The following is a 26,867-nucleotide window of genomic DNA, read 5'->3' on the forward strand; positions in this document are numbered from 1 at the left end:
GTGGAGGATGGCTTGAGTAGCAGCTCCATGCCGCACACTCTGCGAACCGCCGCCTCCTTCCCTCTGTTCTGATGTTGACCCTGAGACTTTTCTGCTCCCCACTGGACCTCCCTCATGCCGCTGTTTGTATTTGGTGCCTGCGGGACAGTTTTGTTGAACTTACTTCCCTAGTTCTAAAGTCCGCGGCCTTTTGTGACACCTTGCTGCACCGTAGTCACATGCTTGACCCAGATTCCCACACTTGCATCCATTCACTTCTAGTCCTTGAGTCACTGTGCAAAGGATTTTCTTTTTGATGTGACAACCTACTTCTGGACTCGTGACTCAAAATGCCGTTTGCTTTTGCATCAGGCCGATCGGTGCTCTTTTATCATACAGCAACGTGGTCGTCATTTTCTCAGCAATAGCTGAGTCAGCTTTTGGAGCAAGCAGAGCACTGTGAGAGTCCAGGGAGCAAGAGATTGAAGGAAGTGTGTAGACATGTGTGCCTCATTGGAGACACTGGGCAAAAACCCAGAAATGTTAAGTAACAAGAACTGTTAGATCTGAAGGCATCAGGAGGGCAGGACTTTCAGTTGCTCAGTCACGTCCGACTCCTTGCAACCCCGTGGACTGCAGCACACCAGGCTTCCTTGTCCCTCACCATCCCCCAGAGTCTGCTCAAGTTCATGTCCATTGAGTCGATGCTGCCATCCAACCATCTCATCCTCTGTCACCCCCTTCTCCTCCTGCTCACTGTCTTTTCTAGCATCAGGGTCTTTTCCAATGAGTCAGCTCTTCATATCAGGCGGGCAAAGTATTAGAGCTTCAGCATCAGTCTTTCCGGGTTGATTTCCTCTAGGATTGACTGGTCTGATCTCCTTGCTATCCAGGGGACTCACATTTTGGACGGTGCAGGCCGTACTCCCTTTTTCCTGCCTGCCTGCCTTTGCTCAAACTATCCCTGCATATTTTATCCACTGTTCCTATCAGTTATTCCTGCCCATCCTCCAAGGCCTCCAGAGAATGCCTCTGAGAAGAGGGATAGGAACGATCTTCAGAATGTCTGTTACTTGTTGGCACCTGGAAGGTCCCTGCTGCCTTCTCCTGGGTGCTGTCGCCCAGTTTAGCAAGAGAACATTAGTCCCTTCCAGCCCCATTGTGCTCCAGTACACCCTGATACCAGCAGCTCCCTTGCTGCACCCGTTAGGGCTCATCTCTCGAAGACGATCTTCCACAGCAGACCCAGTGCCTTGGTGTCCAGGATGATATCCATGCCTCCCCTGCCCTCACTTTACACTTATTCCTGACATTGTACACAAGAGGTTCCAGTGAGATGTGGTTGACTTGACTTTGTACTTTGAGCCCCGAGAAGGGAAGGAACTGTGGGCTTGAGCACCCTGTGGGAGTGCTCATGATCTTCAGAAGTCTGAGACCCAGAGAGGAACAGTTGGCATGTGACTCAGCCTAGTGATGGGCTCGGGGCAAGACCACCTTGCTGTCCACCAGACATCAGGCTCCCGAGAATGACTCCTCCATCCTGGCCTTGGCCCAGGCCTTCCATCTTCCACTTCCAGGCCTTCCATCAGTCGCTGGGAGAGCAGGATTCCCTTGGGACCCTGCCGGCAATGCCTGCCTGTGTGGTTACAGCCCTGTCGTGCTGCACGATGGGCCCAGACACAGCGGACATGGAGTGTCAAGAGAAACTGTCTGTAATTATGGCTCAGACCTCAAGTGTGAGTGAAAGGGGCAGTCACCCTCTCCCTTCATGAAGGCTTTTGACATTTAGAAATAAGTACTCCTAAGTGCCACACTCGGAGAAGGCAATGGCACCCCACTCCAGTACTCTTGCCTGGAAGATCCCATGGACGGAGGAGCCTGGTAGGCTGCAGTCCATGGGGTTGTGAAGAGTCGGAAACGACTGAGCGACTTCACTTTCACTTTTCACTTTCGTGCATTGGAGAAGGAAATGGCAACCCACTCCAGTGTTCTTGCCTGGAGAATCCCAGGGACAGGGGAGCCTGGTGGGCTGCCGTCTATAGGGTCTCACAGAGTCGGACACGACTGAAGTGACTTAGCAGTAGCAGCAAGTGCCACATTTGGGTTCTAGAGGAGGAGAAACAGAGATGTATATCTGAAGTTCCTTTGGGGAGAGTCCACTTGTCATTGGACGTGAGTCACTATAACACGACATTCCCTCAGCTGTTGGGAGCTAAGACATCTGCTGGGTCACAGTATCTCAGAACATTCAGAAAGAACAACTCAGGCTTCTCCCCCATTCCTGTATAGATGTAGGTGATGCCAGCCTATAGCTGGGACCCAACAAGCAGAGACATCATCTTGCCGACAAAGGTCCATATAGTCACGGGGGTATGGACGTGAGAGTTGTAATGTATAGATAGTCATGTATGGATGTGAGAGTTGGCCCATGAAGAAGGCTGAGTGCCAAAGAATTGGTGCTTTCGTACTGTGATGCTGGAGGAGACTCTTGAGAGTCCCTTGGACTGTAAGGAGATCCAACCAGTCCATCCTAAAGGAAAGCAGTCCTGAATATTCACTGTAAGGACTGATGCTGAAGCTAATGTTCCAATACTCTGGATGGAAAGAGCCGACTCATTTGGAAAAGACCCCGATGCTGGGAAAGAATGAAGGCAGGAGGAGAAGGGGACGACAGAGGATGAGATGGTTGGGTGGCATCACTGACTCAATGGACACGAGTTTGAGCAGTCTCTGGGAGATAGTGAAGGAAAGGGAATCCTGGCATGCTGCAGTCTGTGGGGTCAAATAACAGTCAGACACTTGAGCGACTGAAAACAACAACATACCAGGGCTGTTCCCACTTCACTGAATCTTTCTGATTCACAGCATCAGTGAGGGGCTGGTAGAGGAGTCTGTCCTTATCGGGTCCTGGGTTTGAATCCACCACTTCTCTGAGCCTCAGTTGCCTCTTTGGACACATGAGGATGATAGGGGTCAGACTTCACCGTGCTGTAACATGGATCAGTGAGCATATATTTACAATACCTCATGCAGTGCCTGGCATGCAGGAGGCTCAGCTTCTGCCGACAGGAGTTGGGGGGGCGTGGGAGAGAAGAAAGACCAGCACAAAGATGTATTCTCTGACTGAGCCAACCCAGGAGGGGTTAAGAGTAATAGCCGCAGCCTCGGGCATGTTTTTCTCCATTTGGAATTATTCTGCCTGATTTGCATGGGCAGTTAAGAGGATGGAGACATTAAAAGTATTTTGGGTAATATCTTGTGTGGTGACTTCCTTTCTGGGGTGATGCCTAACATGTATCAGATGGCTGCTTTTGCCTAATTTCGGTCATTAGATTAGCAAGGGATGAGGTAGTTCATCCTCAGGGAGAAAAGATAAATCAGTGAGAGTGAAAGTGGTTAGCAACTGTGTCCGTGAGTAATGCCGCAGGAGGACGAGGGCTTGGACGAGGCGGGAACTACGGTGCTGTTCCTGGTGGATGGTCCTTCTCTGCCGCCAGGCTCAGCACCGCAGCTGCTCCCGTTTCCACACAGGTCATGGTCCGCTACCCAGACGCAGACGTCCTCTCGTTATTTAACATCCGGAGAGCTTTACGGGACACTTTCTCATGAAGTAGAAATGGTCATATGTTATAGCAGTGGAGCAGTCTTCTATTAGGATGTTTGTGATCATCTGCTTAAACGCTGGTGAGGTCAGAACATAGGCACCTCCCATGTGGCAAGCCCTGGGCTGGGTGCAAGGGACGTGGAGCTGAAGAAGGTGCTCTGGGCTCACAGTGGGGGACATGTGCGTGCTCACACAGTGTTCTGGGTGTGCTAGAGAAGGGACGCTGTCGTGGCAGTCCATGGGGCCAAAGGAGGGAACGGCAGGTCCATCTGAAGACTGCAAGGACTTCAGTGTAGCATTACTGTTGAGCTGAGGTTCGGCCTCATGGATGGAAGAGGGGGCCAGGAAAGGGGCTTTTGGCTGAGTAAGCAGTCAGAAAGGGTTAGACAGGATTCCCTGTCGCAAAGGATGGAAACGTAATGCCACCTTCTTTTTTTTTTTTTTAAGAAAAGGTAATGGGTGTCATTTTCCCATCACTGTAGCTAGATACAGACATTCAAGTATATCTCCGTGAATCTCTTTCTCCTGACCATTTCTCTTTGTTTTGGCCTCGTTTTCACACAGGCTTTCCCCATCCGATGACAGAGGGACCCCCCGCACCCCCCGCCGCCCACCCCGCCACACACACACACAAACTTAATAGTTTTTTAAAGCCAGGGAAAAGAAAGTGCCTCTTGCCCATAGCACCTACAAAATCCCCACAGGACTAGAGTCAATCTAGGATCGACTCTGATTGGCCTGACTGGGGTCATGTGTCCATGCCTGAATCAGACACCTTGGCCAGAGGAATGATGGTACCTCCTCGGCCTCCCTGAAGCCAGTCCCATCCAAATTCAGAAGCTGAAAGTGGGGCTCCCCAAAACAAAAAGAGAATTTCTATCAATAGGAAAAATGCCAGGCCAGCAAAAACCACCTAGGTACCCTAAAGAGACGAAGGCACAGTGGATGAAAACTGCCTCGAGCAAGAGGAATGCTGCGTGTCTTCCAGAAAGGGAGGTTACATGGACAGTCTTTGCCTCCTCCTTGCTCCCGTTCACTAAGGCCTTTGTGATACTGTCCCCAGTAGAGCCAGTGGTTGATAGTGATACTGTCCCCAGTAGAGCCAGTGGTTGATAGTGATACTGTCCCCAGTAGAGCCAGTGGTTGATAGTGATACTGTCCCCAGTAGAGCCAGTGGTCGACAGCCTCTCCCGCTCCATCCCAGCTGCTGTGGCTGGGCCATTACGTGCTAAGTGCTTGCTAAGCTGCTTCAGTCATGTCCACCTCTTCATGGCCCTGTGGACTGTACCCCGCCAGGTTCCCCTGTCCATGGAACTTTCCAGGCAGGAATACTGGAGTGGGTTGCCATTTCCTTCTTGAGGGGATCTTCCTGACCCAGGGATCGAGCCTGCATCTCCTACATCTCCTATCCTGGCAGGTGGGTCCTTCACCACTAGTGCCACCTGGGAAGCCAGGTTGCCAGACCCTTACAGATCGTGTAAATATAGAGGTGCTCTGAGTGATTGCCGTTACTGCAAACGGCCCAGCTAGAGCCCGTGTTCATCGTCCTGCTGTAAGAGCGCGCTGGCCAGTCTGCAGGGCTTCTGCTCAGTGAGCATAGCGGCCACCATGCTTTGTGCTCAGCACTTCAACGACCTACTCGAGCAGTAGAGTGGAGGGTAAAGAGCACAGGCTCTGAAGCCACACCACTCGGATTTGGAGTCTGTCTCCATCATGCAAGTCTGTCCTTGGGCAAGGTAACATGGCATCTTTCTCATACTGTAGTTTCCCCACCTGTAAAACAGAAATGGTAATAGTAACTACCTCTTAGGCTTATTATGAAGACGGGGTTTTATGTGCCGAGCTTTTAGACTAGTGCCTGGCACATACTCTGCACTATATATGTGTTAGTGCCTATTATTTTTCTTATCATTATTGACCTTATTATTAATCAACTTTACAACAGTCCTGCAAGACGTAGCTGACTGTCTTCTTTTCATAGATGGGAAGGTTGAGCCTTGGAGAAGCTAAGTGACCTAAGATCAAACAGCTTGTGGGTGGTAGAGCTGGAGTTGAGATCCAGGTCTTCTGACTCTGTATTTTTCCACCTGTTAGTGCCCTTCTACATAGCACCAGACATCCATCCATCCATCCATCCATTCATTCATTCACTTCATGTCAGTGGTAAGCCAGGTGCTAAGGATTCATCCACTACATCCTCTTGGTCCTTTCACACATTCTGATCAGCTTTATATGTGTTCGATTAAAAATAGGAAAACAATGAACAGTTAGTTAATTAATATATAGCTTGTGTGAAAAAGTATTTTAAAACACAGGTTAGTTGTGAGAAGATTATTAGTAGAATTCTAGGAGTGAAGAGTTTGAAAGTAACTGACAGAAATATTTGCTGAGCAAATGAATCAGGCCTGGTTCTCTCCATTCACACAGGGAAGAACTGAGACTCAGAGAGGTGGGGTGACTAGACCGAGTCCAAGTGAGATCAGGGCAGGGCTGGACAAGGGCCCAGCCTCCCCGCTGCCTCTTAGGATAATGGGCACAAGTAGGCTGACTCAGACTCACTGAGTACCTGGATGGGCACCTTCTCTCCCCTCACGTCGCTCAGGGGAGTTAGCGCTCTTACTTTGCTTTCATCTGCATAGTCCAGGAATGAGGGAAGCCTCTGCCCAGGAACTAACTCAGAGCAGGCCTGCTGCAAATGTTCAACAGATGTTGGCTGAAAGTGATGAGCAAGCCCCTATAAATATCCTGAAATATTACTCTGGTTTCTGAGTTGCCCCAAGGAATCTCAAAACAGGAGAGGTCAAAAGGAGAGAAAGAACGTGGAAATAGCTATTCTTGTGCTGGGCGTGAGGTTTGATGGATGCCTGGGAAGGAGGGGCAGGACAGAGAAGTAGAGTCAGCAGGCCTGGTCTTGGGTCCAGCCCTGCCTCTGTGACTGTGGTGGGGTTGCTGACGACCCCCCTCTTACTCTCTGTATTATCTGGACAAGTCTCCTAACTTCTCAGAGCCTTGGTTATCTCAGAGCTGGAAGGGGGACAGTAATACATGTTTGCAGAGTTGTTTTTAGGATAAAGTAAGATCACACATGTAAAGAATTTAGCATTGTCCCCGACATGGTAATCACTCAGTAAACAATGAACGGTAGGATTGTAGGCACAGTAAATAAACATTTATGTTAGACTTACAATAAAGTAGTACGTGTGTTCAGCACTGGGAAAACAAAGCTCACAGTCTAGTAGGAAACTCACTGTTCTCTCATTTAATTTGCATCCTGTGAGTAGGTATAATTATCTGTGTTTTTTTAGATGCTGTCAGAGCTGTGTGTTCTCTCGGTCACACACCTAACAAATGGCAGAGTCAGAGTTTAGACCCATGTCAACCAAACTCTGAAGCCTGTGTCCTCTCCCAGACACTGAGCTTGGACTTTCTACTTAATTCTTCCAGAAAACAGAGGATGCAGCCAGGCAAAAGTTGACTTCTTCCACTTTCCTTATTAAAAAAAAAAAAATAAAGAAAATGTAATATGACATTCAGGCGTGGGTAGAATTCCCGAGGGACATGCCTCCAAATCTAGATTTGCTTCAGATTCATCAAGACGCAAGGCCTGGAGTTCTCCACCCCTCAGCAGTGTCAGCGGGCCTCTGCATTGCATCCTACGTTGTCAAGAGACATTTTCTTCAGGAGGCCCTGGGCTGCAGAAATTAGGCAGAGCAGTAATCACGGTGGTTTATGAATATAACTGTTTGATTAAGGTTCTAGGCTAGCTGCATTATTTGTTTCACAAACCTGAGATGAACTGATTGGTTTCTCTCTCTCTCTCTCTTAACATAAGTAGATTCTGAAATTGGAAAAATAAAAGGTTCCACAGCCGAGAGGAAGGAATTAACTTGGGGAGTGAGCCCAGGTGGCGCCCACAGGCTGTACACTTTCTGCATTGAAATGAAGTCAGTGCCGTCGGTGCCCCAGCTACAAGGACTTACTTGCCCTGTACGTGGCATATGGTGCCGTGGACAAGAAGGGGCGGGAGCTGGGGGTGGGTCCCCTTGGGAGGGCATTGACCAGGAAGGAGCGTAGCACTTAACAGGGCATTCTCAGCCAGAATAATCATCATCTACGGAGCACCTGCCATGCTGGTGGGGGTAGAGGGAAGGGTAAGAGGTAAGCCATAGCCTTTCTGAAGAACATGGGAGTTGAAATTAGATCTGAAGTCCAAGCTTGGCATTGAGCAGCTACGGAGCATGACCAAATTCTAAATTCTCTCTCTCAGCCTCAGTTTTCTCATCTGTGAAAACAGACATAACGAGAGCTAGCATTTAGTGAGCCCTCTCTCTGTGCCACGATGCTCTTCACGCTTTACACGAGTCCTACCAGCCACCCATGGGTGCTGTCTCCACGTTTGAAGTCAGGAGAAAGAACCGCACAGCTGGGAGGGGGTGGAGTCAGGACTCAAACCCAGGCCGCCTGGCCGTTGAGCGCACAGTGGCTGCATTGCGTTCCTCACACCCCAGCCTTGGGGCGTGCTGGGGAGAGGAAATGAGGAAAGTGCATCAGAGACGCTTAGCAGAGCAGCTGGCAGCTCAGGAAGCCTCCAGGACGCTGAGGCCTGTACTGTGATTACAGTCCTGAGGTCTAGGGGTTGAGCTGGATTCCTTGCTAAGGACTTCAGGAGGACACATTCCTTTTATCTGTTCCTAGTGTGACTTGATTCATGGACGTTGATGCATGGAATACCTGGCTAAGATCTCCTGAACTTGAATCAAAAGGCAAAGCCACATATGGTCATGTCATACATGATGAAAGAAATCTTTCTGATTGTATAATCAGGTGGATGTTCTCTGCCTTTCTCTCTAAGTGGGAGCCCTTTATGGTGTGAGGAGAAAGGTCACAATCTTTCTGGTGGGGATCTCATGCTGGCTTGTGACTTGCCGGGATTGGGCCAAGGTAGAAGGCCTGTGTTTGCATGTACTTTCTGGAGGCTCGGAGGGCAGGCTTGTAGGCCCTGCACCTGGCCAAGCTCGTGAGCCCTGCAGGACCTCAGTTTCCTCCTATATGAAAGGATGATAACACCTGCCTCTTAGGATTGTCATTCTAGTGTGTCATCACACTTAGTAAGGCTTTTGTGGTCCCCAAACACCTCATCATGCGACTATTGGCATGATTGTTGTTCAATTAAAACAAAAACCTATGAGAGGCTTTGCATTTAATAAATTGCTCAATACATAGAGTTTAAGTACTTCCAGATTTGTTTTTTCTTCTTCCTTTGCCTCTAGGCACCTAGATTCCTTCCCCCCCCCGCCCCCGCCCCCCACCCCAAGTATAAAGAGCAGAGAGATCTGCTCTGGTATCTTGGCTTTTATTATTTCCTAGTGTTGTGACTTTGGACAGCTTTCTGTAAAGCACGATGTCACATTTCATAAAGTTGCCCTGAATGCTGAGGCCTGAGGTATTCCATTTGAAAAATGTCATAGGCAAAGGTGGAGCAGGCCGATGAAGCTCAGTGTCCTAGTCTGTAAGATGGGGTAATTAAGGCCCACCTTCAGTGTTGCTCTGAAGATGAGATGAGGAGAGTTTCCTGAGAGCCCTGCTTATAGTCGTGTGTCAGTAAATATTCATTGTCCTCCCTGCCAACAGCCTCTTGGTGTCCACACCTGAAGACCCTGACTGGACAAGGGCTTCATTCGTTTCATTCAGCAAACACTTCCTGACATCTTAAGAGCCTCTAGAGGGAAGACAGCTAAAGGTACAGGGAAGCCAGGTCCTGGTGAAAAGACAGATCTGATCCTGTAAAAGACAGATCCGCCCCGGGATCCCTGCCCCCGCAGACCCCACAGCCCAGGAGAAATTGTAATTCGATGGGATTCTAAGCAGAATTGAGAGGAAATTCCTAGTTAACCTCAACTGAGTCCTTCTATCTGAGAGTCCTGTGCTAAGGGCCCTACATGCACTGTCCCACTGCACCCCTGAAATAAGACTAGGAAGCCGATGGCGCTATTATCCTCATTTTACAGATGGATAAATCAAGGCTTTTGGAGGTTAAAAACTCACCCAAAGCCATAGAGCTAGTAAGTGGCGGAACCTGCTTTCAAACAGTTCCTTCCAGTTCAGCCTCTTGGCTGCGGTGGCATGAAACTGGGGTCCTGAAAAAGATGTGTAGTGTGGCCCAGGGTGAGTGAGAGAAAGAACCCAAGACAGCTTGAGCCTGAGCCATAGCGCTTAACCACACACAGTGATACTTCGTGGGTTCCAGCAACTTGTAACTTCATCCAGGCATGTCAGGGTCTCTTCTGGGAGAAGGCAGCTTTTCCAAAACTGTGTCATGCATTGCTTCAGCCATGTCCAGCTCTTTGTGACCCCATGGACTGTAGCCCGCCAGGCTCCTATGCCCATGGGATTTCCCAGGCAAGACTACTGGAGTAGGTTGCCATGTCCTTTTCCAGGGGACCTCCTTGACCCAGGGATCAAACATGGGTCTCCTGCATTGCAAGTGGATTCTTTATTGCTGAAACACTTGGGAAGCCTTCTTCAGAAATACTGGTGGATATAAAATGGCGAGAGAGATGTGAACATGATAGGAGAGATTCGCTTCTCTGTGTGCTGGTATTTAGCCTCCAACAGGGCCGATGCTTCCCCCATGGCTCAGCGGTAAAGAATCCACCTGCAATGCAGGGGACTTGCAGGAGATGTAGGTTTGATCCCTGGGTTGGGAAGATCCCTTGGAGAAGGAATGGCAACCCACTGCAGTATTCCTGCCTGGAAAATCCTATGGGCAGAGGAGCCTGGTGGGCTACAGTGCATCAGTTCAGTTCAGTTCAATCCCTCAGTCGTGGCCGACTCTTTGCAACCCCATGAATCGCAGCACGCCAGGCCTCCCTGTCCATCACCAACTCCCAGAGTTCACTCAAACTCACGTCCATCAAGTCAGTGATGCCATCCAGCCATCTCATCCTCTGTCGTCCCCTTCTCCTCCAGCCCCCAATCCCTCCCAGCATCAGAGTCTTTTCCAATGAGTCAACTCTTCCCATAAGGTGGCCAAAGTACTGGAGTTTCAGCTTTAGCATCAGTCCTTCCAAAGAAATCCCAGGGCTGATCTCCCTCAGAATGGACTGGTTGGATCTCCTTGCAGTCCAAGGGACTCTCAAGAGTCTTCTCCAACACCACAATTCAAAAGCATCAATTCTTTGGTGCTCAGTTTTCTTCCAGTCCGACTCTCACATCCATACATGACTACTGGAAAAACCACAGCCTTGACTAGATGGACCTTTATTGGCAAAGTAATGTCTCTGCTTTTGAATATGCTATCTAAGCTGGTCATAACTTTTCTTCCAAGGAGTAAGTGTCTTTTAATTTCATGGCTGCAGTCACCATCTGCAGTGATTTTGGAGCCCAAAAAAATAAAGTCTGACACTGTTTCCACTGTTCCCCCATCTATTTGCCATGAAGTGATAGGATTGGATGCCATGATCTTAGTTTTCTAAATATTGAGTTTTAAGCCAACTTTTTCACTCTCCACCTTCACTTTCATCAAGAGGCTTTTTAGTTCCTCTTCACTTTCTGCCATAAGAGTGGTGTCATCTGCATATCTGAGGTTACTGATATGCTACAGTGCATAGGGTCATAAATAGACACGACTGAGCAGCTAGAAAACAAGGGCCCATGCAGTTGGGGAGGTGGGTAGAATAAGGAAAACATCCGATCAAGCAGCCTGACCTTCAGTGCTGGCGTCAGTTTCAACACAATAGGCTCTTCCCTGTAGGAGGAACCTTGAGATTCATGATCTTCTTTAACTGTTGATAAAAATACAGAGCTTATTTAAAAATACAGTGATCTGCTGTCTAACCTGTGCATTTTGGAGAACATCAAGTCAGGTTTGAGGAGAATGATCAGGGCCACCCAGAGAGCCCAAACTATCCCCTGCCCCTTGAGAGCCAGTGGCAGCACCTGGATGGGAGAGCCCGCCAGGCACCCCAGAGGGAGGGACCACGCTTCTAGCATCAAGGCTGTGACGTAGGAAGATACACACAGTCTGGTAGAAGAGATGCGCATCAAGCAAGTGATCCGAACTCAGAGTGAGCCATGAGCGTTAGAAGACTCCAGAAGAGGAGCTTTGAACCCAAACCGGGGCCATGGGGATGTGAGGGAGTGGTCATGAAAGGCTTCCTGGAGAAGGTGACTTCTCATCTGAGTTAACCAGTGAAGGAGTGAAAACCTCCTTTCTTGCAGAAGGAAACAGCAGATGCAGAGCCGTGAATGTGAGAGAAGCAGTGAGCTGTTTCAGGAGAGGTTCACAAATAGCCTGTTAACCTTGGCACCTTCTTAAAGAGGGCAGTGAAGAGCTGTGGGTGCAGCCCTGGGGGGTGAGCTCAGGTGCAGTGGTGAGGGTCTCGTCCTGTGGGCCGAGGGGAGCCGTGGAAGGTTCGATGGCAGGGGAATGACCTGGAGCAGGGGTGAGCAAGTGGGCTGCGACCCCAGGATCAGCTGCGGGCCAGGTCTGGATGTCCACTGATGAGGGCCTGAGCTGAGGGGCTGACAGCGGGAGCAGTGAAAATCCCATGGGGGCAGGGTGGGAGCCAAAGTCTAGCGATCTTGGCTGAGTTGTTGAACCTGCAAAAGCGGGAGAAGGCAAAGGTGATCCCCAGCCGCCTGCTCTGATGGATGGGGCAGGGGGTGCTGGCAGCAGCTGGTGATGCCGAGATCAGGAGCGCAGGAGAGGGACCCGACTGTGGGCTGGGTGGTGAGGAGGCAGGAGGTTCAGCTCCATACAAATTGCATTCGAGTGGCAGAGGCTTGAAGTCCAGGGAGGAGGCGGAGGCTGGTTCTTTCAAACCTCTTCATCGGCAGGGAGCTCACCGTTTCGTGAGGTGGTCCGCTGCAGAGCACGGCAGGAAGGAGGGTTTCCGGGAGTTGCACCACTGGTTCCTCTTGGTCCCTCCTGGTCTTGGCCCCCATTCTTCCTCCTAAAGCCCCATGGAGCAAATGTGTCATCCTTCTTCCTCCATCCTTTGGCTGTTTGAATGCAGCCACAGTGCTTTGCCCATCACTTTCTTTCCAGAAAATTCCCCAAGAGGAGCAAGGGAAGCCACGAGGAATCAGACCGCCAAAGGCTGGAAGGAACCTCAGGAGGTCATCCATAAAATAAAGGAACCTTCTTTTTCAGAGAAACTGAGGCCCAGGAAGGGGGACTTTCCCAGGTCACAGAGTGAGTTAATGACCCAGCGGGGAACTGTTCTTCAGTCTAGGACCATCTACTACACCACTTCAGTTCAGTTCAGTTCAGTCGCTCAGTCGTGTCCAACTCTTTGTGACCCCATGAATCGCAGCACGCCAGGCCTCCCTGTTCATCACCAGCTCCCGGAGTTCACTCAGACTCACGTCCATCGAGTCAGTGATGCCATCCAGCCATCTCATCCTCTGTCATCCCCTTCTCCTCCTGCCCCCAATCCCTCCCAGCATCAGAGTCTTTTCCAATGAGTCAACTCTTCGCATGAGGTGGCCAAAGTACTGGAGTTTCAGCTTTAGCATCATTCCTTCCAAAGAAATCTCCTTCAGAATGGACTGGTTGGATCTCCTTGCAGTCCAAGGGACTCTCAAGAGTCTTCTCCAACACCACAGTTCAAAAGCATCAATTCTTCGGTGCTCAGCCTTCTTCACAGTCCAACTCTCACATCCATACATGACCACTGGAAAAACCATAGCCTTGACTAGACGGACCTTAGTCGGCAAAGTGATGTCTCTGCTTTTGAATATGCTATCTAGGTTGGTCATAACTTTTCTTCCATGGAGTAAGCATCTTTTAATTTCATAGCTATAATCACCATCTGCAGTGATTTTGGAGCCCCCCAAAATAAAGTCTGACACTGTTTCCACTGTTTCCCCATCTATTTCCCATGAAGTGATGGGACCTGATGCCATGATCTTCGTTTTCTGAATGTTGAGCTTTAAGCCAACTTTTTCACTCTCCTCTTTCACTTTCATCAGGAGGCTTTTTAGTTCCTCTTCACTTTCTGCCATAAGGGTGGTGTCATCTGCATATCAGAGGTTATTGATATTTCTCGCGGCAATCTTGATTCCAGCTTGTGTTTCTTCCAGTCCAGCGTTTCTCATGATGTACTCTGCATAGAAGTTAAATAAGCAGGGTGACAATATAATTGGGTGTAATTTCTGAGCTATGAATTGTGTGAGCAGACTAAGAAAGCTGGTCATCAGGCATGTGGCGTCTTTCAGCTGGACTCCTAGCCACACACTGCTTCTTTAATCCCTTCCCCTCACCTGTCTCCTTCCCAGGCTAACAGCATCAGTCCTTTGCTTGCCTCTGTAGGAGCACAGTTTCTAAACCCACCACCCAGGGAAGCCACGGAGAGTACTGACTAGCCCCAGAGGTGGCAGGGGAGGATCAGCATCTATGGCACCAGTGTGACCATCCCCCGCCCCGTCCACGTGTCCCTCTTCTGGACCCAATCCAGCTGATCAGCTCAGCCTAGCCGTCAACCCCCGCCTCTCCCCTGCTTTCCTCCCATGGGTGCAGCCCATCCAGCACACCGCAGACTCCCACTGAGCTGAATTCCACCTCCTCCACTCACCCACTCACCCACTCACACAGACACAGACACACACGTGCAGACACACACACAGACACACACACAGACACAGACAGACACACAGACACACGCAGACACACACACACGCAGACACACAGACACACACATGCAGACACACAGACACACGCAGACACACACAGACAGACACACACAGACAGACACACAGACACACACATGCAGACACACAGACACACGCAGACACACACAGACAGACACACACAGACACACACACGCAGACACACACGCAGACACACGCAGACACACATACACAGACACACACAGACACAGACACAGACACACAGAGACACACAGACACACACAGACAGACACACACACAGACACATAGACACACATATGCAGACACAGACACACGCAGACACACAGACACACACAGACACACACAGACACACAGACACACACACAGACACACACAGATACACACACAGACACACACACAGATACAGACACACACGCAGACACACACAGACACACACACAGACACACGCAGACACACACACACAGACACACACACACGCAGACACACACACAGACACACAGACACACACACAGACACACAGACACACACAGACACACACACACAGACACACACACACAGACACATGCACACACAGACACACATACACAGACACACACCCCCCGATAGGTAAGGTTCCTTATTGATCTGGGACTTGACCTAACCGTTTATGGGTCAGACCACTTTTGAAAAGGGCAAGAAGGTGATAGTGGAAGGAAAGAAAAGCTCCTTGACAAGCAGAAAGCTTTCCCAGGACAAGCTCTGCCCTGAGGTGGACACAGCTCTACATTGCGGGGAAAGCCATGTACCCAGGACAGACCCGCTGTGGCTGCGGCCAACCTTTTCTGACCGGTTGGTTCGCATTTTACAGTCCGGGACTCCCTCTAATCCAATTCTGGTCTCCAGTGTCATGCACAGGCCCTATAGAGAATGACCCCTGTGAGGGGAAGAAAAGCAGAGAAGTGGGGAGGAGGGGAGGGAAGAAAGAAGGGCTGCGTGTCTCTTCCTTCCTGCCTGCCTTCCTGCCTGCCTTAGTGGCCAGACACACAGCACAGTCTTGGCCGCAGCTCGCTGTGGACACCTTTCACAGGCAGACGCTCGTTGACACGTACCCCAGGTTCATCTGCCAAGAACGATGCACCCTTAGAATTAAGACGGGACTCTCCCCAGCTCCCCCTCCCGTTTGTCACTTGGGGACACTGGGACTCAGATAGGTTAAGCGCCTTGCCTAGGTCACACAGCAATTAGCAGCCAATAGAGACGAGCGCAAGAATGCGGTCTGGGCAACGCATGTTGGGAGAGTGGTCTTGCAGGTTCAGATGGGGTGCCGCCAAGTCCTTCATTCGCAGACTTAGCACAGATAGCTCTTGAGTTGCCACGACTCTGAAAAAATCCTAGCAGAGCTGCTTACACCTCTTCCGGGCAGACTCTGACCGTGCACCTCCCTCCACGTCTGGTCGAGGCAGCAGAGGGCTGCTCACCCACACCCCGCCCTAAGAGAGCATTCCTCGCTGGGATGAGGAACCCTGAGTGCGTTTGAATGAAGCCTGGGCCTTCCAGTTCACCTGGTGATCACTCTTGGCAGTTCGCTTTGAAAGTCAGGAAGTGGGGGACAGCCCTCTGAACCCCTGAAAGCTGCCCCTCAGGCCCCAGGCCCTCAGAAGGGGGCTCCAGCCTCTCCCCCACTCCCCCAAAGCCCCCTGCTCTGGGTGCCCGGGCTCTGCCCCATCCTGCTGCCTCAGGAGCACATGCTTCTCCGCCTGTGGGCCTCTGCTGGCACCAGCCTCCTCTGCTTGAAGCCCCTCCGCCCTGTGCCCACCTCAGCATCTAGTTTAAGTTCTCGCTTTTCCTGGAAGCTTCCACAGACCACCCGACCTGTAACTTTTTGAGATGAGGCTCATTGTCCTGCAGCAGGGCCTCAGACAATGGGAGCTGGGGGGTGACCTCAGCCTCTCTTCCCTCCATCCAGTCAGTGCCCTGCGCTGCTGAAAACTGGCCAAACCCCCCTGGAAGCCAGGAGCAAGGGAGCCCAGGTGGTGTAGTCCTTAGTGGTCACGTCCTGTGACCGGGAGGGAGTGAAACTGGGGATGGGGGTGGAAGCAAACAGGATAAAGTCTGCGGTTGACTGTCCGCCCGTCCTAGACTAACGCCAGCGAGACTCACCCTGACTGGGTGCCTGTAGGGTCACCGGGTCCCACGCGTGGCTAGCCTTTCTGGCCCCTCCTGCCAGACACCAGGTGTGTTTTACAGTCATTATAACAACCAGAAAGCAGCCCCTCCCGCATTTCCAGACAGCCCTGTTTGGAAAGCCACCACCCTGTACCACGGGGCTTTTGCACTAGTGTAGACACTGTCCTTTCTTCACTGTTTCTCACGTGTGCGTGCGGGCTCAGTGCTGACTCTTGGCGACCCCATGCCCTGTAGCCCGCCAGGCCCCTCTGTCCTTGGGATTCTCCAGTCAAGAATACTGGAGGGGTTGCCATTTCCTCCTCCAAGGGATCTTCCCGACGCAAGCATTGAACCCGCATCTCCTGTGTCTCCTGCGTTGGCAGGTGGATTCTTAACCACTGAGCCACACAGACCAGCACTTTAATAGTCTGAGCATTCACCCGAAGTTCTGTCCTGACTCCATGAACCAAGAGAGCAGAAACAACCCCAGTGTGACCTCGGGGCACTCCTTTTTTTAAAATTAATTTATTTTAATTGGAGGCTAGTTACTTTACAATATGGTAGTGGTTTTTGCAGACAAATGAATAAGAAAGCTCTGGTACATATACACAAATGTACTATTACTCAGCTATTAAAAAAATGCATTTGAATAAGTTCTAATGAGGTGGATGAAACTGGAGCCTATTATACAGAATGAAGTAAGTCAGAAAGAAAAACACCAATACAGCATATTAATATATATATATGGAATTTAGAAAGAGGGCACTCCTTTTTACTCCCCATCAAGAGTGCTGGAGAGCAGCTTCAGCCTGTTGCCCTGCTCGGCCGGGAGTTGGTGATGGACAGGGACGCCTGGCGTGCTGCAGTCCGTGGGGTCGCAAAGAGTCAGACACGACTGAGCGACTGAACTGAAGGACGGGATCCCTGTGTATTCATTCTGTGGTAGTGCTTCCTCCTCCCCGCCATCTGTGAGCACCGCCTGGAGTCCCTGCACACTGGCCGAGACACGGCATGGTCAGCACAGCAGTGGAAGTGAACGGAAAGCATGTGTTCAGGGAGGGGAAGGATGGGCAGAGAGCAGCACACACAAGCGCAGCCCTGACCCCATGCTCAGACCAGCAGTTCCCATCTGGACGCTGCTGTTTTCATTCCTTCTGAGGCAATGAGAATACGCTGATAGTTATCTCTGATTCTTACACTGGGCCCTACGGTTTGCAAGGCGATTTCCTAGACATCTGACAAGAGGCCACAGCTCAGAGAGGTGCAATGAATTGTCCACGATTACATAGCTTGAAGGAGACAGAAACAGAGGCTGGAAGTCAGGCCATCAGATCCCAGCTGCTGACGGTGGTGACAGAGCTCTGTGGCCTCTCTAACTCAGCCGGGGAGGTCAAGGTTCATTAGCTAAGCTCTCAGCACTGCTACTGAACCAGCCTGAGTCAGTGGTAGTTGATGGCATTTTAATGGAAATCAAATCACTCTTTCTCTTGGCATTCTCAGGCCACTGGAGTTTTTGTGTTTTATCATAATTAAATACCATCATCTTTCATATCTGAAGTCTTTAGGGCCCGATGAATGACTGCAACACACCCTGGGTTGTCATTAACTCCACAGCCAGGAGACCTTCAGACGCCTGGTGGCCGTTTCTCGGGGTTGGAGGTGGACGTCCAGCCTGATGCCCTTTCTCAGAGCTGCCGTTGGCCCAGATCATAGGGCTGTTGACACATTCGAAGTCTTTGCCTGAGCTGAAACTCCGGAAATTTATGTCTTTGTCTCATGAACATGCTCTTATAAAAGTATAGCAGCGTGTTTCACTGGAGTCGAGCTAGCTGTCAGGATTCCCGAGGCTGATCAGGGTCCTGCCTGCAGCCAGCCCCGCCTGGTTCATTTTCCACTCAGCCACCGGGATCTGCCTCAAACACGAGTGTGATCTTGGCCCCCGTGCTGCAAAGCCCAGCAGGGCGCCCTCTCACCCTCCCAGTAGAGGCCAGGTTCTTCTGTTTGGCATCTCTGGGCAACCAGCACCCAGACCTCCTTCCGGTGTCTCCTCCTGGCCTCTTGCCAGCGCCTCCTCGCAGCCACCCTGCACTGGTCAAAGAAGTGCCCCAGGCAGCCTCGGGCGTGTCTGCTGCTGCCTCCCCACCCCCCCCCCCGTCTGTCTCTCTCTCGACCTCCACACCTGCATCACCCAATGCCTTTACAGGACACACATCACTTGTCGTGAAACCTTCCCCGACCTTGATGGACTAGCCTGCTCGGTGCTCCTCAGGGCCGCGGTGTAGGGCTAACAGGAATGCGAGGAGCAGACACTTGGGGGCCACGCGCCATGTGACGGGCACGGGTGCTTTCCCTGAGTCTGTATGTAAAGCAGAGTGGTTAAGAGAGCAGACTCTGGGGCCAGATGCCTGAGTTCAGATTCCGGCTCCATCACTCGGTGGTTTAGTAATCTAAACCAACTTCTTACCTTTCCTGTACGTTAGTGTCCTCATCTACAAATTGGGGAGTAATAATAGGACCTTCTTTACAGAGATGTTACAAATAAATAAAGCACTTAGAGCAAGTCACATAGCAAGTGCCCAATAGATGTTAGCTCTTATCATCTCCTCATAATGACTGTTTTGCATAGTATCTGTGGGTGTGTCTGTTGTTTTACTAAATTGTGAGCAGCTCAAAGGCAGGGACCAGATTTGTTTCAGCCCTGGACCTCTGTGTATTCGTTCTGTGGTAGTCCTTTCTCCTCTTCCTTTCATTGCATTGCTATTAAAGACTCACTCTATAGCTGAGGAATTAGAGGCTCAGAGAACTTGAGTGATTTGCCCCAAATCATGTAGCCCGTCAGGGACGGAGTAAAGGCTGCACCTCGGTCTGGGAGGCTCCGGAACTCTGCTCTGGCCCCTCCTTTTAACATCTGTCCCCTAGACATTGGCTATCTGTCGAAGCTAGGGCTCATCTTCATCTTAAAACGCCTCAAGTCCATGTACACAGCGCAGGGCTGTTCAGTGTTGCTGATTGCCTGAACAGCCCCAGGGGCCCTCTCCTTAGGGTATACCCTGAACCCAGGACTGAGCAGCACCCTGCTTTGCTCTGAGCTGCTCGCCCAACAAAGAAAGGGGCCTCATCTTTGAAGCCACGGGGGGCCTGTGTGTCCAGTGTAGCTCTGCGCGTCAGGCTGCAGCCATCCTTGTGGCTTCTGACCTACACATCAAGCCACAGGCACCTTCCCGAGATCAGGGCTCCCGGAAGCCAGTGGGTTATCCAGAGTGGGGCTCACCTGTCACTGAAGAGAACCTCGTTTCAGCCAGGCACGTGCCTACTCGTTCTCTCTCAAGACTTTCTGCTTGGGCACCCCGGTTGTAAATGCTGTAATCATCACAGTGACAGTTTAGCTCTTTATGACTTACCCATTCAGCATGACTTTACCGTAATGGTAGAATTAATAGTTACTCTTCTTCACAAGGAACACAAAGCAGGCTGCCAGCCTGTCAGGTTGGGAAGGGTTCACGACATGTGACGTGTGCCCTCTGTCTAAAGGGTATTCTGGGCATTGGGTGATGCATCTGTGGAGGTCCAGAGACAAAAGATGGTGAAAGTGGGGACAGCACGTGGGAAACTCCAGAGAAGTTAGGTGTCGTGATCAAGGTCACACAGCTTACCCCTGGCAGAGCCAAACCCTGAACCCAGGGCTGTCTGACATCAAAGCCTCGTCTCCGCCTATCACCTACTGCTCTGCCCAGGGCCCTGAAGAAGCCTCATCGTGGTTTCAGTTCAGGGAGGTGCAGCCCAGAGGCACCAGTGTTCAGGAATTTTGTGCATATAAAATGAAAGATGTATGAGGTGTTGGAGGGAACCAGCAAATGTAAATATATATGAGAACTCACAGGAAGCAAAAAAGCCTTCCTGGAAATTCAGGCTTGCAAAACTCAGATAGGCAAGTGGCCTTTCCTGACAGAGGCCTGCAATGTAACAGTAAAAGTGACTCGTATCTGGGTTAATTTGGACACATACTCGTTGGCTGGATCTATGAGGAGAGGGTGTAAACTAGGATTACAGCACAGCCTCGCAAATGTACCAGTGCTTACCCCCGGGTAGCAAGGGGTCCACCCACCTGCTTGGCTGTCCCCTTCCCCTTCCCACATTCCACAAATATTTACCGGGGATGGGGGTTGTGAGTGGAACATGGGCCTTGCCCTCTGGGCACAGCTAAGGGCTCACTGTGCATTCAACACTTGAACAATAGGCATCCTCCAGAAAGGGATGACGCAGGGAGTGTACATCCTTCACAGAGCGCAGACCAAGGGCCAGGAAGGTGACATGAGTTATCGGAGGGCGTGCCCCAGGTGAGAAGGAATCAGGAACAGGTTCTCCTCTTAGGCTATCTCTGTCTCATACCAGCCCTGCCACTGAAAGAGGATTCAGTACATGCTGAATGCGTGAACGGGTTCTGAGTTCCTCTAAAAATGAGAGTGTAAATGGGGAGGATAAGAGAAGGGAAGAAGGCCTGTCTGTAGGCTCTCCCTCCTGGCCACGGGAGCCACTCAGCCCAGAGTCTCCGTTCAGATCAGAGAAAACGTTTGCTTCTTGGGAAGCTCATGTCTCTGAGTGTACATCCACTGCCAAGCCCCAAGCACAAAGCCTTTATATAGGAAACCTGGACACCGTCAGAATCTCCTTTTCTAACGTTCTCAGAACCAAAGGGAAACAGAGCCCCCAGCCGAAGCCTCTGGAACTCTGGCTCCAGGCAAGAAAGTCAAGGACTGGCTTGCCCCATGGTCTAGAGAGCTCAGGTGGTCTGCTGTCAGTTTAGGCCTGCAAATAAGCTTCGCACTGGCCTTATTCCCTTGGATAGACTGTCCAGGCCACTCACATGAGCCATCCGCTCAGTAAACCTATATTGAGCATCCGTTAGTTTATAGAAGCTGTGATCAACAACCCAGAGGGAACAGGGAATTTATACCCACTAGAGGAAGAAAGGACATAAAGGCATGCTCTGGGAGATAAGGAAAAGGTGCACCGTCCAGGTTACCTGCTGTTAGCATTCAGTGGACGAAAAGGGAACTTCGGAGAGGATAGATCAAGGAAGACTTTCTAGACAAGGTGGCAGTTGAGCCGAGCTGCAAAAAATAGAGTGGGTTTGGACCAGAGAATTCCTCATCCCCACAGGAGAATTTCCTTTTAGAAGCTGACACTGGAAAGCTCATCATTTCAGGACTCTTGACAGTAAGTCTAAGCAATTATCAAGCAAGAGCCCAGCATTCCACTTAGTCACGGAGCTGGGGTCTATAGGCTTATAGGCCAGCCTATCCTGTCCCAGACGTTAGATGCTTGCTCTCTCTTCACCGAGGGTCTTTTTCCTGCCTTTGGTTACAGACTGAGATGGTCAAGCAGGTATCTATGTTGTATGCAAAGGCACCATGGTTTGGTAGACAGAATAACAACTATGGGTTAATAAGAACCACTCACTAGTTTTGGAAGCCTCAGCTTCCTCTTCTGTCAAATGGGAATGATAATGAGACTGCCCTCTAGGGGCGGTCGTGAGCATTAGGAAAGTTAAGGTGGTGAAAGGACACGCAGTATGTACTCAAATACATGGCAGCAAATATTAATATCCATTAGGTGAAATGCCAAGGGAAGGCTGACTGCTAATGACGGGATGGGGCAAGGACTAGGTCAGCCTTCTCTGCTGGCCTCCTAATTACCACTGGACGGAAGTGCCCTGAACTGGGAGGCCAGGGATAGGGAGGGACACTCAAGCTGCCCAGGAGGCTGCTTCTCCTGCTGGCTTCTGTTTCCAGGCTCCAAATGTCTCCATTAAAGTGCTGCTTGAGAACAGGTGACCAAAGCAAATGAACCTCCATATTCTCACTTTCCAGCTTCCTTGGTAGTTCAGACAGTAAAGAATCTGCCTGCAATGCAGGAGGCCCTGTTCAATCCCTGAGTCAAGGAGATCCCCTGGAGTAGGAAATGGCGACCCACTCCAGGATTCTTGCCTGGAAAATTTTGTGGACGAAAGAGCCTGGCAGGCTACAGTCCATGGGGTCTCAAAGAGTCAGGCACGTGAGCACACGTGCACACATCACACACACGTTCCCTTTCTCCCTGGTCCACGGCCATGCTTTCACTGAGTGGGACACTCTGCCTGTTCTGCTGGCTCCCAGGATCTCTCCCTTCCCATCAAGGAGCATCTCTGTCAGACCAGAACCAGCATGGCATGTCTTCAGAGGGCACCATTCATGTTCTGTGGCCTTCCTAGAGACCGTCTTCACTGGAGTCGAAACGTTAGCCACTGTGTGGCCCCAGCAGAGCTCTTGGCCTCTGAGACAAAGGTGTGGCCAGACTGGAGGGTGTGGGGAGGGAGCTGATGACAGATGAAGCTGGAAAGACAGGTGTGAATCAAATTCCAAAGAGATTGGTAGACCGCTGTGGGCTTTATCCTGAAAATAGCAGTTCGTAGGAAGGAATCCTCATCTGCTCAGATGGGTTTCTGTTTCTCTTTCCTTGTATTGCTACCCAGCCTCACTCCCACCAGACTTGCTTTGTGACTCGTTGGCATAAAGGATTGGGTTACCTAAAAAGCAGAGCGCCTTCAGCTAAGAATAGCTGTGCCACTGATAGTGCCTCGCACTTGATTGTGATGGTTTCCAGGAAGCTGTCTCCTGAGCCAGGGAAAAGCACAGCCTTTGCAGTGTCATACCCACCCGGGTTTAGGATCCTGTACCCACAAACTCTCAGTCCCCTATGTGAGATACAGCGTTCTCAAGAGGAACAAATGACGTGGACTACTTTGTAAACTGTGAACTTCAGGTGTATTTCCTTCCCATTGACTGTCTCATTTGATATCACTGTGGCTTTGTGGTTCCCTTACTAAACTCTCTTCCCCATTTTACAGTTGAGAAAACTGAGGTGCAAAGAGGTTATGTGAAATGTCCATGGTTATCTTGGTCTTAGATCTTTCTCTTTTTAAAAGCATTTTTATTGGAGTATAGTTGATTTACAATGTGTTAATGCCAGGTGTACAGCAGAGTGAACCAGTTATACGTGTACATATATCCGCTCTTTCCCTTGTAGGTCACTAAAGGGTTTTGAGCACAGAGTTCCCTGTGCTAAACAGTAGGTCCTTATCAGTTATATATTTTACGTATGTATATATGTCAGTCCCAAATGTAAATTGGTACAAACTTTATGAAGAATAGAATGGAGTTTCCTTAAATAAGCACAGAACTACCATTCGATTCAGCAGTTCCACTCCTGGGCATATTCCTGGAGAAAACCGTAATTTGAAAAGCTCCGTGCATCCCAGTGCTGACTGCAGCACTATTTACAATAGCCAGGACACAGAAACAGCCTAAATGTGCATTGACAGAGGCATGGATGAAGATGTGGTACATACACTTACCTGGCAGGGGAGATATCATGATCATGAGGATTTGGTACATATATCCAGTGGAATATTGCTCAGCCATAAAAAAGCCTTACGCCTCTTGAAACTGAGGCAGTAACCCTGATGACCTCTGAATCGCCTTCAAGGCCAGCATTCCCTCTTCTTGGAGAATAGCGCACATTCGGAGCCAGATGGCTTCATTGTCCTCTTCTGTAGAATCTAAGTTTGACAGCTGTCCTTTATGCTGTCTCCATCGCTGTTGACTCACATTGGCAGTGTTCCTTCTGGGGTGGCTGGCTGGGTCCATGGTTCATACCCATATACATCTTCTTACCAAATTTTCCATCAGCCCCACCCATGGTGTTCTCTTCTGTACATGCTTTCTCCTTTTTTGCAATATGGGCAGGCTGAGAATTTTTCAAATCTTTTTGCTTAACAGTTCTTCCTTCAATTCATTTCTCTCTTCTCCTATTTCACTCTAAGCTGCCAGGAGGAACCAAGCCACTTCTTCAACACTTGGCTTCAGGATCTTCTCAGCAAAATACCTAATTTTTTTGGCTCACAACTTCTACCTTCCACAAAACACTGGGACGTGAGCATAAGTTCTTTGCCAAGTTCTTTGCCACCATGTAGCAAGGACCACCTTGTCTCTAGTGTTCCAGTAACATGCTCCTCCTCATTTCTGAGGCCTCATCAGAATTGCCTTTAATGTCCACTATTTCTATCAACATTCTGTACATATGTGTTTTTGTATTCCCTAAAAATATGGATGGTTTCTCTACACATCTCTTCTTTTTTTTTTTCCCTGAGCTTTCTCCAGAATCACATCTAACAGTCCCTCCACAGCAACATAGTCTTTTTATTTTTTAGCATGCGCCTCAAAACTCTTGCAGACTCTACCCATTACCGAGTTCTAAAGATACTTCCACATTTTTTTAGATATTTGTTCCAGCATCATCACACTTTTGGTTACCAATTTCTGTCTTAGTCAGCTTGGGCTGCTAAAACAAAGTACCATAGACAGGGTAACTTAGACCACAAGCATTTATTTCTCACAGTTCCAGAGTCTGAGAAGTCCAAAATCAAGGTGCAGGCAGATTCAGCATCTGGTGAGAGGCCTCCTCCTGATATGAGGATGGCCACCTTCTTGCCATGTCTCCATGTGGTGCAGAGAGAGTGCTAGCTCTCTGGGATCCTATCGTGAGGACTCCACCCTCATATCTTTATCTCAACCTTGTTACCTCCCAAGAACCACACCTACAGATACCATTGATTTGGGGTTAGATGTTCCACTTATGAATTTTGAAAATGAAAGTGAAAGCCGCTCAGTCATGTCCGACTCTTTGCAACCCCATGAAATAGTCATGGAATTCTTCAGGCCAGAATACTGGAGTGGGTAGCCATTCCCTTCTCCAGGGTATGTTCCCAACCCAGGGGTCAAACCCAGGTCTCCTGCATTGTAGGCGGATTCTTTACCAGCTGAGCCACCAGGGAATTTTGGAGGGATCTAAACGTGCAATTCACAACAATGGTTATGTGATTAATAAGTGGCAAAATCTAGAACATAACCCAGTTTCCTGACCTTCTTTACCCTCATAACACTCTTAGCTTCCAAAGCCCAGGCTTCCTGTGAGCATAGCTTAGCGGATGGTACTTAAGATGGTACTCCAACACTCCAAGTACTTAGAAGGAGTAAATAAAATATAAATATTTATATATAAATAAACATTTATATGAATATATATAAACTATATATAAATAAAAATTTTATCTTAATTGCCTCATCTGTAAAATGAAATGCAAGCAATACCTGCTTTGTAGAGGGTTGTGAAGATTAGCTGAATTAACACAAGTAGGCTCAGAATAGTGCCTGGCACATAGTTAGCACTCCAGAAGTGTAAGTGGTGCTTTTTAACCGCCACCCCCACCCCAGATACCAGCATGGCTCATTCCCTTTACTCAAAAGCCCATCACTGACCATCTGATCGAAAGTTTCATCACTGTCCCAACATACACAGGCCACAGCCTCCTTCCCGGCTTTGTTTGTTCTCAGGTTTATCACCATCTTGGTAAACTACATACATATACAAATATTTGCTGTGCTGTGCTTAGTCATTCGGTCATGTCTGACTCTTTGCAACCTCATAGACTGCAGCCCGCCAGGCTCCTCTGTCCATGGGGATTCTCCAGGCAAGAATACTGGAGTGGGTTGCCATGCCCTCCCCCAGGGGAATCTTCCCAACCCAGGAATGGAACCCAAGTCTCCCACATTGCAGGCGAATTATTTACCATCTGAGCCACCAGAGAAGCCCAAGAATACTGAAGTGGGACGCCTATCCCTTCTCTAGGGGACCTTGCTGACCCAGGAATTGAACCAGGGTCTCCTGCATTGCAGGAGGACTCTTTACCATCTGAGCTACCAGGGAAGCCCAAACTATATATATATATATATGTACATATAGTTTACCGAGATGGTGAATATATATGTATATTTGGGCTTCCTTGGTGGCTCAGATGGCAAAGAGTCTGCCTGCAGTGCAGGAAGCACGGGTTCGATCCTTGAGTCAGGAAGATCCCCTGGAGAAGGGAATGGCTACCGACTCCAGTATTCATGCCTGGAGAACTCCATGGACAGAGGAGCCTGGTGGGCTACAGTCCATGGGGTCGCAAAGAGTTGACCATAACTGAGCAACTAACACTTTTGCTTTCATACATAGGTAAGTATGTATATGATTTGTTTACCTCATTTGTTTCATTTGCTGTATAATCTTATGTATAATTAGTGATATCCAAATCTTATCATGCCTCAGAATCACCTGGAGGGTTTGTAAGGTCAGATTTCTTGGCCCCACTCAAAGGTTCATGGTTCAGTAACTCTGGGTCAGGACCCAAGAATTTTCATTTTTAGCAAATTCCCGGGTACTATTGAAGCTATGGGTTCTGGCCGTACCCTAAAAGTATCAAAGAAACAGCATGAAGTTAGTGACATGTGTTGTTGTTTAGTCACTAAGTCATGTCTGACTCTTTGTGACCCCGTGGACTGCAGCACGCCAGGCATCCCTGTCCTTCAGTGTCTCTCAGAATTTGCTTAAATTCAGGTCTATTTAG

General features: G+C 49.6%; 1 protein-coding gene across 4 annotated transcripts in view; it reads left to right on the plus strand.

The window, feature by feature from the left end:
- Positions 1-26,867, plus strand: part of TENM4 (teneurin transmembrane protein 4) — an 844,684-nt gene that overhangs the window by 560,674 nt on the left and 257,143 nt on the right. The gene's annotated exons all lie outside the window — the stretch shown is intronic.

The sequence above is a fragment of the Ovis canadensis genome, chromosome 21 (assembly GCF_042477335.2).
Source record: "Ovis canadensis isolate MfBH-ARS-UI-01 breed Bighorn chromosome 21, ARS-UI_OviCan_v2, whole genome shotgun sequence".
In the NCBI taxonomy this organism is placed as follows: Eukaryota; Metazoa; Chordata; class Mammalia; order Artiodactyla; family Bovidae; genus Ovis; species Ovis canadensis.